The sequence below is a fragment of the Capra hircus genome, chromosome 6 (genome assembly GCF_001704415.2).
Source record: "Capra hircus breed San Clemente chromosome 6, ASM170441v1, whole genome shotgun sequence".
NCBI lineage: Eukaryota > Metazoa > Chordata > Mammalia > Artiodactyla > Bovidae > Capra > Capra hircus.
The window spans coordinates 22131085-22143262 of NC_030813.1; the positions used below are offsets into that span (position 1 = coordinate 22131085).

General features: G+C 39.7%; 1 protein-coding gene across 1 annotated transcript in view; it reads left to right on the forward strand.

The window, feature by feature from the left end:
* The window catches only part of LOC102174639 (sodium/hydrogen exchanger 9B1), an 82586-nt gene that overhangs the window by 894 nt on the left and 69514 nt on the right, over positions 1-12178 (forward strand). The gene's annotated exons all lie outside the window — the stretch shown is intronic.

Here is a 12178-nt window from a genome sequence, read left to right on the forward strand (position 1 = left end):
CCATAAGAATAAATAGTATTGTTGTTTGTGCAACAGAAGTATGGGAAATTAACACGTTACTCTCACGTGTAAAGAATTCAAGCCCCAGACGTTTTGGTCACTGTGCTTATGAAATCGATATTCATATTTACTACCTTCTGTGAGTACTAGAATTTATACCGCTGGTTTTGTCAGTTGACTCTTGTTTTAACTCCTGCCCAATACCAGACAAAAGGACAGAGGCGGGTGCAGTAATAGCAATATATAAAGTAACATTTTTATTGCACTTCCCATCTTGTACATTATTTTCATACTCATCCTGTTTATACAACCTGTGAGATAAATTTGGTTAACAAAGCTCCATTTTACTGAAGAGGGAACTAAACACTGAGATTAGGCAGTCCCTGGAACATAGTACTTCCCTGTCCCTGGAACATAGGCTTCCCTGGAGGCTCAGATGGTAAAGAATCTGCGTACAATGTGGGATACCTGGGTTCGATCCCTGGATTGAGAAGCTCACCTGGAGTAGGGCACTGCAACCCACTTCAGTATTCTTTCTTGGAAAATCCCATGAAGAGAGGAGCCTGGTGGGCTACAGTCCATGGGGTCACAAAGAGTTGGACACCACTGAGCAACTAAGCACAACACACTGGAACATAGTACGGTATACAGTAAATACATTCAGTAAATACTTTTTTTAATTTTTATTTTAATTTTATTTTTCTTTACAATACTGTATTGGTTTTGCCATACATTGACATGAATCAGCCATGGGTGTACATGAGTTCCCAATCCTGAACCCCCTTCCCACCTCCCACCCCATATCATCTCTCTGGATCATCCCCGTGCACCAGCCCCAAGGAACCTGTATCCTGTATCGAACATAGACTGGTGATTCGTTTCTTACATGATAGTATACATGTTTCAATGCCATTCTCCCAAATCATCCCACCCTCTCCCTCTCCCACAGAGTCCAAAAGTCCGTTCTAAACATCTGTGTCTCTTTTGCTGTCTCGCATACAGGGTTATCATTATCATCTTTCTAAATTCCATATGTATGTGTTAGTATACTGTATTGGTGTTTTTCTTTCTGGCTTACTTCACTCTGTATAATAGGCTCCAGTTTCATCCACCTCATTAGAACTGATTCAAATGTATTCTTTTTAATGGCTGAGTAATACTCCATTGTGTATATGTACCACAGCTTTCTTATCCATTCATCTGCTGATGGACATCTAGGTTGTTTCCATGTCCTATTATAAACAGTGCTGCGATGAACATTGGGGTACACATGTCTCTTTCAGTTCTGGTTTCCTCGGTGTGTATGCCCAGAAGTGGGATTGCTGGGTCATAAGGCAGTTCTATTTGCAATTTTTTAAGGAATCTCCACACTGTTTTCCATAGTGGCTGTACTAGTTTGCATTCCCACCAACAGTAAGAGGGTTCCCTTTTCTCCACACCCTCTCCAGCATTTATTGCTTGTAGACTTTTGGATCGAAGCCATTCTGACTGGTGTGAAATGGTACCTCATTGTGGTTTTGATTTGCATTTCTCTAATAATGAGTGATGTTGAGCATCTTTTCATGTGTTTGTTAGCCATCTGTATGTCTTCTTTGGAGAAATGTCTATTTAGTTCATTGGCCCATTTTTTGATTGGGTTGTTTATTTTTCTGGACTTGAGCTGCATAAGTTGCTTGTATACTTTTGAGATTAGTTGTTTGTCAGTTGCTTCATTTGCTATCATTTTCTCCCATTCTGAAGGCTGTCTTTTCACCTTGCCTATGGTTTCCTTTGTTGTGCAGAAGCTTTTAATTTTAATTAGATCCCATTTTTTTATTTTGGCTTTTATTTCCAGTATTCTGAGAGGTGGATCATAGAGGATCCTGCTGTGATTTATGTCAGAGAGTGTTTTGCCTATGTTCTCCTCTAGGAGTTTTATAGTTTCTGGTCTTACGTTTAGATCTTTAATCCATTTTGAGTTTATTTTTGTGTATGGTGTTAGAAAGTGATCTAGTTTCATTCTTTTACAAGTGGTTGACCAGTTTTCCCAGCACCACTTGTTAAAGAGATTTTCTTTAATCCATCGTATATTCTTGCTTCCTTTGTCGAAGATAAGGTGTCCATAGGTGTGTGGATTTATCTCTTGGCTTTCTATTTTGTTCCATTGATCTATATTTCTGTCTTTGTGCCAGTACCATACTGTCTTGATGACTGGCTTTGTAATAGAGCCTGAAGTCAGGCAGGTTGATTCCTCCAGTTCCATTCTTCTTTCTCAAGATTGCTTTGGCTATTCGAGGCTTTTGTGTTTCCATACAAATCTTGAAATCATTTGTTCTAGCTCTGTGAAAAATACCGTTGGTAGCTTGATAGGGATTTCATTGAATCTGTAGATTGCTTTGGGTAGTATATTCATTTTCACTATATTGATTCTTCTGATCCATGAACATGGTATATTTCTCCATCTATTAGTGTCCTCTTGATTTCTTTTTTTCAGTGTTGTATAGTTTTCTATATATAGGTCTTTAGTTTCTTTAGGTAGATATATTCCTAAGTATTTTATTATTTTCATTGCAATGGTGAATGGAATTGTTTCCTTAATTTCTTTTTCTACTTTCTCATTATTAGTGTATAGGAATGCAGGGGATTTCTGTGTGTTGATTTTATATCCTGCAACTTTACTATATTCATTGATTAGCTCTAGTAATTTTCTGGTGGAGTCTTTAGGGTTTTCTATGTAGAGGATCATGTCATCTGCAAACACTGAGAGTTTTACTTCTTCTTTTCCAATTTGGATTCCTTTTATTTATTTTTCTGCTCTGATTGCTGTGGCCAAAACTTCCAGAACTATGTTGAATAGTAGCAGTGAAAGTGGGCACCCTTGTCTTGTTCCTGACTTTAGGGGAAATGCTTTCAATTTTTCACCATTGAGGATAATGTTTGCTGTGGGTTTGTCATATATAGCTTTTATTATGTTGAGATATGTTCCTTCTATTCCTGCTTTCTGAAGAGTTTTAATCATAAATGGATGTTGAATTTTGTCAAAGGCCTTCTCTGCATCTATTGAGATAATCATATGGCTTTTATTTTTCAATTTGTTAGTGTGGTGTATTACTTTGATTGATTTGCAGATATTGAAGAATCCTTGCATCCCTAGGATAAAGCCCACTTGGTCATGGTGTATGATCTTTTTAATGTGTTGTTGGATTCTGATTGCTAGAATTTTGTTAAGGATTTTTGCATCTATATTCATCAGTGATATTGGCCTGTAGTTTTCTTTTTTTGTGTGGCATCTTTGTCAGGTTTTGGTATTAGGGTGATGGTGGCCTCATAGAATGAGTTTGGAAGTTTACCTTCCTCTGCAATTTTCTGGAAGAGTTTGAGTAGGATAGGTGTTAGCTCTTCTCGAAATTTTTGGTAGAATTCAGCTGTGAAGCCGTCTGGACCTGGGCTTTTGTTTCCTGGAAGATTTCTGATTACAGTTTCAATTTCCGTGCTTGTGATGGGTCTGTTAAGATTTTCTGTTTCTTTCCGGTTCAGTTTTGGAAAGTTGTACTTTTCTAAGAATTTGTCCATTTCTTCCACGTTGTCCATTTTATTGGCATATAATTGCTGATAGTAGTCTCTTAATGATCCTTTGTATTTCTGTGTTGTCTGTTGTGATCTCTCCAATTTCATTTCTAATTTTATTGATTTGATTTTTCTCCTTTTGTTTTTTGATGAGTCTGGCTAATGGTTTGTCAATTTTATTTATCCTTTCAGAGAACCAGCTTTTGGCTTTGTTGATTTTTGCTATGGTCTCTTTTGTTTCTTTTGCATTTATTTCTGCCCCAATTTTTAAGATTTCTTTCCTTCTACTAACTGGGGTTCTCCATTTCTTCCTTTTCTAGTAGCTTTAGGTGTAGAGTTAGGTTATTCATTTGACTTTTTTCTTGTTTCTTGAGGTATGCCTGTATTGCTATGAACTTTCCCCTTAACACTGCTTTTATAGTGTCCCACAGGTTTGGGGTTGTTGTGTTTTCATTTTCATTCATTTCTGTGCATATTTTGATTTCTTCTGTGATTTGCTGGCTATTCAGAAGCGTGTTGTTTAGCCTCCATATGTTGGAATTTTTAATAGTTTTTCTCCTGTAATTGAGATCTAATCTTAATGCATTATGGTCAGAAAAGATGCTTGGAATGATTTAAATTTTTTTGAATTTATCAAGGTTAGATTTATGGCCCAGAATGTGATCTATCCTGGAGAAGGTTCCGTGAGCACTTGAGAAAAAAGGTGAAATTCATTGTTTTGGGGTGAAATGTTCTATAGATATCAATTAGGTCTAACTGGTCTATTGTATCATTTAAAGTTTGTGTTTCTTTGTTAATTTTCTGTTTAGTTGATCTGTCCATAGATGTGAGTGGGGTATTAAAGTCTCCCACTATTATTGTGTTATTGTTAATGTCCCCTTTCATACTTGTTAGCATTTGCCTTACATATTGTGGTGCTCCTATGTTGGGTGCATATATATTTATAATTGTTATATCTTCTTCTTGGATTGATCCTTTGATCATTATGTAGTGGCCTTCTTGTTTTGTTGACTGTATAGAGCTTCTCCATCTTTGGCTGCAAAGAATATAATCAATCTGATTTCGGTGTTGACCATCTGATGATGTCCATGTGTAGAGTCTTCTCTTGTGTTGTTGGAAGAGGGTGTTTGCTAAACCGGTGCATTTTCTTGGCAGAACTCTATTAGTCTTTGCCCTGCTTCATTCCTCCTTCCAAGGCCAAATTTGCCTGTTACTCCAGGTGTTCCTTGACGTCCTACTTTTGCATTCCAGTCCTCTATAATGAAAAGGACATCTTTTTTGGGTGTTCTAAAAGGTCTTGTAGGTCTTCATAAAACCGTTCACTTCAGTTTCTTCAGCGTTACTGGTTGGGGTATAGACTTGGATAACTGTGATATTGAATGGTTTGCCTTGGAGATGAACAGAGATCATACTGTCGTTTTTGAGATTGCATCTAAGTCCTGCATTTCGGACTCTTTTGTTGACCATGATGGCTACTCCATTTCTTCTGAGGGATTCCTGCCCACAGTAGTAGATATAATGGTCATCTGAGTTAAATTCACCCATTCTAGTCCATCTTAGTTTGCTGAGTCCTAGAATGTCGACGTTCACCCTTGCCATCTCTTGTTTGACCACTTCCAATTTGCCTTGATTCATGGACCTGACATTCCAGGTTCCTATGCAATATTGCTCTTTCCAGCATCGGATCTTGCTTCTACCACCAGTCACATCCACAACTGGGTATTGGTTTTGCTTTGACTCCATCCCTTCATTCTTTCTGGAGTTATTTCTCCACTGATCTCCAGTAGCATATTGGGCACCTAATGACCTAGGTAGTTCCTCTTTTGGTATCCTATCATTTTGCCTTTTCATACTGTTCATGGGATTCTCAAGGCAAGAATACCGAAGTGGCTTGCCATTCCCTTCTCCAGTGGACCACATTCTGTCAGCCCTCTCCACCATGACCCGCCCATCTTGGGTTGCCCTGCAGGCATGGCTTGGTTTCACTGAGTTAGACAAGGCTGTGGTCCTAGTGTGATTACCAAATTAAGACTCAAATTGAAGAAAGTAGGAAAAACCACTAGACCATTCAGGTATGACCTAAATCAAATCCCTTATGATTATACAGTGGAAGTGAGAAATAGATTTAAGGGCCTAGATCTGATAGATAGAGTGCCTGGTGAACTATGGGCAGAGGTTCGTGACATTGTACAGGAGACAGGGATCAAGACCATCCCCATGGAAAAGAAATGCAAAAAAAGCAAAATGGCTGACTGGGGAGGCCTTACAAATAGCTGTGAAAAGAAGAGAGGTGAAAAGCAAAGGAGAAAAGGAAAGATATCAGCATCTGAATGCAGAGTTCCAAAGAATAGCAAGAAGAGATAAGAAAGCCTTCTTCAGTGATCAATGCAAAGAAATAGAGGAAAACAACAGAATGAGAAGGACTAGAGATCTCTTCAAGAAAATAAGAGATACCAAGGGAACATTTCATGCAAAGATGGGCTCGATAAAGGACAGAAATGGTAGGGACCTAACAGAAGCAGAAGATATTAAGAAGAGGTGGCAAGAATACACGGAAGAACTGTACAAAAAAGATCTTCACGTCCCAGATAATCATGATGATGTGATCACTAATCTTGAGCCAGACATCTTGGAATGTGAAGTCAAGTGGGCCTTAGAAAGCATCAATACAAACAAAGCTAGTGGAGGTGATGGAATTCCAGTTGAGCTATTTCAAATCCTGAAAGATGATGCTGTGAAAGTGCTGCACTCAATATGCTAGCAAATTTGGAAAACTAGCAGTGGCCAGAGGACTGGAAAATGTCAGTTTTCATTCCAATTCCAAAGAAAGGCAATGTAAAAGAATGCTCAAACTACTGCACAATTGCACTCATCTCACATGCTAGTAAAGTAATGCTCAAAATTCTCCAAGCCAGGCTTCAGCAATACTGTGAACTCCCTGATGAAAAGGGAGAGGAACCACAGATCAAATTGCCAACATCTGCTGGATCATGGAAAAAGCAAGAGAGTTCCAGAAAAACATCTATTTCTTCATTATTGACTATGCCAAAGGCTTTGACTGTGTGGATCACAATAAACTGTGGAAAATTTGGAGAGAGATGGGAATACCAGACCACCTGACCTGCCTCTTGAGAAATCTGTATGCAGGTCAGGAAGCAACTGTTAGAACTGGACATGGAACAACAGACTGGTTCCAAATAGGAAAAGGAGTACGTCAAGGCTGTATATTGTCACACTGCTTATTTAACTTATATACAAAGTACATCATGAGAAACACTGGGCTGGAAGAAGCACAAGCTGGAATCAAGATTGCCGGGAGAAATATCAATAACCTCAGATATGCAGATGACACTACGCTTATGGCAGAAAGTGAAGAGGTACTAAAAAGCCTCTTGATGAAAGTGAAAGAGGAGAGTGAAAAAGTTGGCTTAAAGCTCAACATTCAGAAAACGAAGATCATAGCATCCAGTCCCATCACTTCATGTGAAATAGGTGGGGAAACAGTAGAAACAGTGTCAGACTTTATTTTTGGGGGCTCCAAAATCACTGCAGATGGTGATTGCAGCCATGAAATTAAATGACACTTACTCCTTGGAAGAAAAGTTATGACCAACCTAAATAGTATATTCAAAAGCAGAGACATTACTTTGCTGACTAAGGTCCGTCTAGTCAAGGCTATGGTTTTTCCTGTGGTCATGTATGGATGTGAGAGTTGGACTGTGAAGAAGGCTGAGCGCCAAAGAATTGATGCTTTTGAACTGTGGTGTTGGAGAAGACTCTTGAGAGTCCCTTGGACTGCAAGGAGATCCAACCAGTCCATTCTGAAGGAGATCAACCCTGGGATTTCTTTGGAACGAATGATGCTAAAGCTGAAGCTCCAGTACTTTGGCCACCTCATGTGAAGAGTTGACTCATTGGAAAAGACTCTGATGCTGGGAGGGATTGGGCGCAGGAGATGGGGACAACCGAGGATGAGATGGCTGGATGGCATCACTGACTCGATGGACGTGAGTCTGAGTGAACTCCGGGAGTTGGTGATGGACAGGGAGGCCTGGCGTCCTGCGATTCATGGGGTCATGAAGAGTCAGACATGACTGAGCGACTGAACTGAACTGAACTGAGTGGCCTTCTTTGTCTCTTTTCACAGCCTTTGTTTTAAAGTCTATTTTATCAGATATGAGTATTGCTACTCCTGCTTTCTTTTGGTCTCTATTTGCGTGGAATATCTTTTTCTGACCTTCACTTTCAGTCTGTATGTGTCCCCTGTTTTGAGGTGGGTCTCTTGTAGGCAGCATATGTAAGGATCTTGTTTTTGTATCCATTCAGCCAGTCTTTGCCTTTTGGTTGGGGCATTCAACCCATTTACGTTTAAGGTAATTATTGATAAGTATGATCCCGTTGCCATTTACTTTATTGTTTTGGGTTCAGGTTTATACGCCCTTTTTGTGTTTCCTGTCTAGAGAATATCCTTTAGCATCCGTTGGAGAGCTGGTTTGGTGGTGCTGAATTCTCTCAGTTTTTGCTTGTCTGTAAAGCTTTTGATTTCTCCTTCACATTTGAATGAGATCCTTGCTGGGTACAGTAATCTTGGCTGTAGGTTATTTTCTTTCATCACTTTAAGTATGTCTTGCCATTCCCTCCTGGCCTGAAGCGTTTCTATTGAGAGATCTGCAGTTATCCTTATGGGAATCCCTTTGTGTGTTATTTGCTGTTTTTCCCTTACTGCTTTTAATATTTGTTCTTTGTGTTTGATCTTTTTGTTAATTTGATTAATATGTGTCTTGGGGTGTTTCGCCTTGGGTTTATCCTGTTTGGAACTCTCTGGGTTTCTTGGACTTGGGTGATTATTTGCTTCCCCATTTTAGGGAAGTTTTCAACTATTATCTCCTCAAGTATTTTCTCATGGTCTTTCTTTTTGTCTTCTTCTTCTGGGACTCCTATAATTCGAATGTTGAAGCGTTTCATATTGTCCTGGAGGTCTCTGAGATTGTCCTCATTTCTTTTAATTTGTTTTTCTCTTTTCCTCTCTGATTCATTTATTTCTACCATTCTATCTTCTATTTCACTAATCCTATCTTCTGCCTCCGTTATTCTACTATTTGTTGCCTCCACAGTGTTTCTGATCTCATTTATCGCATTATTCATTATATATTGACTCTTTTTTATTTCTTCTAGGTCCTTGTTAAACCTTTCTTGCATCTTCTCCAGGCTATTTATCTGTGATTGCATTTTGATTTCAAGATTTTGGATCATTTTCACTGTCATTATTCAGAATTCTTTCTCAGGTAGATTTCCTATCTCTTCCTCTTTTGTTTGGTTTGGTGGGCATTTCTCCTGTTCCTTTACCTGCTGGGTATTCCTCTGTCTCTTGGTTATATTCCTCTTCCTCATCTTGGTTATATTGCTGCGTTTGGGGTGGCCTTTCTGTATTCTGGGAATTTGTGGAGTTCTTTTTATTATGGAGTATACTCGCTGTGGGTGGGTTTGTACCAGTGGCTTGTCAAGGTTTCTTGGTTAGAGAAACTTGCTCGGAGTTCTGGTGGGTGGAGCTGGATTTCTTCTCTCTGGAGTGCAATGGAGTGTCCAGTAATGAGTTATGAGATGTCTATGGTTTGGGAGTAACTTTGAGCTGTCTGAATATTGAAGCTCAGAGGTGTGTTCCTGTGTTGCTGGGGAATTTGCGTGGTATGTCTTGCTCTGGAACTTGTTGGCCCTTGGGTGGTGCTTGGTTTCAGTGTAGGTATGGAGGCGTTTGATGAGCTCCTATCGATTAATGTTCCCTGGATTCAGGAGTTCTCTGATGTTCTCAGGATTTGGACTTAAGCCTCCTGCTTCTGGTTTTCAGTTTTATTTTTACAGTAGCCTCAAAACTTCTCCATCTATACAGCACAGATGATAAAACATCTAGGTTAAAGATGAAAAGTTTCTCCACATTGAGGGACACCCAGAGAGGTTCACTGTTTTTGAAGACAATGATCTGCTTTTCTAGGTGCCTAATGTCCTCTGCCAGCATTCAGAAGTTGTTTTGTAGAATTTACTCAGCATTGAAACATTCTTTTGATGAATTTGTGGGGAAGAAAGTGTCTCCCCGTCCTATTCCTCTACCATCTTAGGACCGCCCCCTCCAGTAAATATTTTAAAAGAGATAAATGGGTGAGATTTTCAAGGAGCCACACCGTATTTACTTTTGTATTCTCTAGACCCAGAGGTAAGTCTAGCAATAGTAAGCCCACAAATATAAGCTAGAGAGGTCGAGTGACTTGCTCAGGTCAGTGACTTGCTGAGATATTTTTAGGGGACTTATCCGGCATTGTGAATATTATGGTTAAAAAAGACGCAAGATTCCTGTCTCATGGAACTTACATTTTAATGAAGATAGAAAATAAACAGGTAAACAGTATAAGGAAACTTGGATAATGGTGAGTGCAGTGAAGAAGTAAAACAGTGTGAAGTGAGAGGACCTCAGGGAGCGGTTACTTTAGATTGATTGGTTAGGGAAGCCCTCTCTGAAGAGTTGATGTTTGTGCTGAGACCTCAGTGACATAAAAAAGCCAGCCATGGAAATACTGGGGATCAGAATATTGCAGATAAAAGAAACTACAATTGCAAAAACCCAAGGTAGGAAAGAACTTGACTGTTTCAAAGAACATCATTAAGAATGCTGTAGCTGGAAGGTAGAAAAAGTGGAACAAGATGAGCTTGGAAAGGATAGGTAGGGGCCCAAGCATGTAGGGCTTTGAATTGGTCATGGGGATCTACCCATAAGCTAGGAATTTATTTATTAAAAGTGTGATGAGAAACAGGGAGTTTTTATGGTAGGGAGAAATACAATCTGGTTTATTGTATAAAGATTTGTTCCACTTTTTATGTGGTAAATGGGCCATAGGGGATGGGGAGCAAGAGTAGGAGCAGAATGTGGCAATCCAGGAAGGAATGATCATAGTTTTGGCTAATATGGTATAAATCACATCTTTGGGTGTGAGATATATTTGGAGGCAGAACCTACAGACTTGATGATGTTTTAAATAACAGGAGTGAGAGAAAGAAGCTTCTGGATTTTTGTATTGAGTTTTCAGTCAGTTCAGTTCAGTTGCTCAGTCATGTCCGACTCTTTGCGACCCCATGAATTGCAGCAAGCCAGGCCTCCCTGTCCAACACCAACTCCTGGAGTTCACTCAAACTCATGTCCATCGAGTCAGTGATGCCATCCAGCCATCTCATCCTCTGTCGTCCCCTTCTCCTCCTGCCCCCAATCCCTCCCAGCATTAGAGTCTTTTCCAATGAGTCAACACTTTGCATGAGGTGGCCAAAGTACTGGAGTTTCAGCTTTAGCATCATTCCTTCCAAAGAACACCCAGGACTGATTGAGCTGTAGTGCCTGATTTTTCCACTTACCAAAGAATCTGCCTGCAATGCAGGAGACCTGGGTTCAGTCCCTGAGTCAGGAAGATCCCCTCCCTGGAGAAGGGAATGCCACTCCTGTATTCTTGCCTGGAAAATGCCATGGAGAGATGAACCTGGTGGGCTACAGTCCATGGGGTTGCAAATAATCAGACACGACTGAGCAACTAACACTGTTCCATTTACCAAATAGTAAAGACTTGGGAGGAAAATGTGTAGAGGGGGAGTATTTTTATTTTGCTCGCCTTGCATTTGATCTGCTTATTAAAAATCTAACATAAGTTCTGAGTTTTGAGTTCTGTATATGGGACCAAAGATACAAAGTTGAGAGACATCAGCATGTATTAGTAGATAAAACTGCCTAGGGAAAATGTGTTCATAGAGAGCATTCCAGTGATTAGAGGTAAAATAGAGGAGAAGAAGCAAGCAAAGGAGATGGAGGAGTAGGCACTGGGATAGGAAGAAAACCCAAAGCATGTGGTGACTTGAAAAGCCAAAATGACAAAGCATGGCTAATGGTACTGTCACATGCTGAGAGGTAATGTAAAATAAATGACTGCTGAGTTTTGGTAAGCGCAATAAAGAGTATGTGTGATGTGAAGAAATGGACGTAGCTCTGTGGATATCTCAAGATACTTCACTATGAAGAAGAACTGAGAAATGGCATATGTGGGGTTGAAGTAAAATTCTTAAACATGGAGATGCTTAAGTATTTTTTAAGCTAATTGGAGTGATCCAGTGTAGAGGGAGAAAATATTGTATAAGAGAGAAATGTGTATCTTAAAAGTGGGGTCTCTGAGAAAGTGAGAGGGAATTGAATCCAGGGAATATGTAGAAATGTCGACCTAGGAACATGAACATAAAACATAGTAATGAGAAGAAAGGCAGCGAGTATAGGTAGAGATGCAGATACAGGCGTGGATTCAGTGATCAGCCTGCAGTTCATCAGTAGGAGAAGGAACATTTGGATGAAAGTTTTAAGAGGTGAAGAGAAGATATAAAAATAGTCATTTTGAACACAGAAGGCAGTCATACTTGTCTTAGTTTGTCCAGGCTGCTATAACAACAACAAAAGATACAAAAGATTGTCTTACAAACAGAATTTTTTTCTCATGGTTCTAGATGCTGAGAGGTTCAATATCAAGGTGCCAGCAGATTCAGTGTCTGGTGAGGGCTCAATTCTTGGTTCATATACGTCTGAAAAAGGCAAGGGAGCTCTCTGGGTCTCTTT